We start from the raw sequence: 1,900 nt of genomic DNA, 5'->3' as shown, positions 1-1,900 counted from the left end.
TCTTTTATCCAGCACATTGCTTTAACTGGATCTCTTTCTCCTGAAAAGGTTGGAGGTTTACATGTCAGAAACATCTTTATATCGCCTCCTCGATTATTGTTGTCTGCTGAAGGAACTGGAGGAACAACTCGCTCAGTTTCGATTCTAGCTGGCAGTCCCATAATAGATATTAGAGTTTCCCTCAGTTTTCCCATTTCTTCTGCTAAATCATTTCTTGTTATAAACTATGATTGTTGCCTTTGTTCCTGTTGAGCATTCCCAAAGTGGGATTCCTCATGTTCAGAATGTATTTCGGTTTGACCCCTTCCATGAGACTGGCTTCTTCCTCTACCACGTCCCCTTGGTCTTCCCCGACCTCTATTTCTAGACATGCTTGTTGGAAGATTAACAGGTGACTCTTCCCTTTCTTCAGATACAGGGCAGGCAGTTCTCTCTGACCTTCATGATTGATTAGACATCTGCAAATATTTTAGTATTAAATATCACGTATTCACATTCCCAAATATAATATGGTGTCCAAGTACAGTTATGTACCTGTAAATTCATAATTACATTGGCCATTTGTAATTCGAATTCACCTTACATACTGTTCTCTTTAACCCATTATATTTTATTCCCAATGATACTAATAATGTCHGGGACWCTTAACATGCAAATGACAGTTTAAGTCTAGGTATCATGCTGTGAATACCAAAATCTCTTAAACTAAAGCTCTGATACCACTTCTGTAACACCCCAAAACACCACATTTGCATAGAACACATATTTCATTACATAGAAACATGGATTACATCAAAAGGTCCCACTAGTACAAGGATTGCTATATATACAAAATCTACATATAAAATTTCCAAAACAAATCTTGTACTATTACATGTAATCTAACATGTATCTTCAAAAGCAGGAAACAAATTAGGAAAATAATCACATTTTCCCTTTCCCTTTAATATCCCCGGACCCCGCTACTCCTGCATTGCAATATTTAAAATAGAAAATGAGGGTTAGACCATACAGGTCTAGTGAGAAAATCCCTTCTTTGCAAATGCAGGGTGATGAATACCAAAATGATAACAAATATTTAAAGCAGTTTACAATATTATACAAAATAATGTAAACTCAAAAATCAYAGTYCCACAAAATATTTCTAATTCAAGATATATTGTTTTCCAAAATAAAACAATACCAACACTTCTTGAATTATCAAATCATCTCATAAAAAGATTTAAGGCAATACTTGCCTGATATGACAAACCATTTTCCCCTTCTCAATAACATCTAGATTATTACTTCTAAATAGGAATAATATCTTTAATTCATCAGATCACAAAGAAATGATGACTCAAAGTTATTAAATCTAATTTAATAATAATAATAAGAGTTATAATAATAATATCCACATATGACAATGTCACCCTTATTCCAAGTACACATCTCCTTGATATGCCACCCTTATTCCTCCATCAAAACAGAGTTACTTATCAGAACAGACATAAGTCACCACGTCTGAAAGTACTCATTCCCAGTTCCAAGTCAGAACAGACAAAAGTCACCACGTTTGGGGGAACTACCATCTAAAACTCACTTCCATACCAAAACAGACTTACGTCACCACGCTTGGTAGGAAGGTTTCCAAAATATAGTTTCATACCAAAACAGACTTATGTCACCACGCTTGGTAGAAACATATCATTTATTTAAAAAGATATAAAAATACCCATTTTTTTTATAATCCACAATTAATCCCAATAATAGACATTTTAAATCATATAAAAAGTCTAAACATAAAACTTATGAAAATTCCAATTAAAAAGATATTYGGATAAAATATCGAKTAAAGCTTATCYRGTTTAACATTTAAAATAATTTCTAACATATTTGTCCGGATAACAAATCCGGTCAA

Source organism: Cynara cardunculus, unplaced genomic scaffold (assembly GCF_001531365.2).
Source record: "Cynara cardunculus var. scolymus isolate 2C unplaced genomic scaffold, CcrdV1 Un_Scaffold_6206, whole genome shotgun sequence".
NCBI classification, from domain to species: domain Eukaryota; kingdom Viridiplantae; phylum Streptophyta; class Magnoliopsida; order Asterales; family Asteraceae; genus Cynara; species Cynara cardunculus.
The sequence above is the reverse complement of the archived record's forward strand: the minus strand, read 5'-3'. Positions refer to the sequence as shown.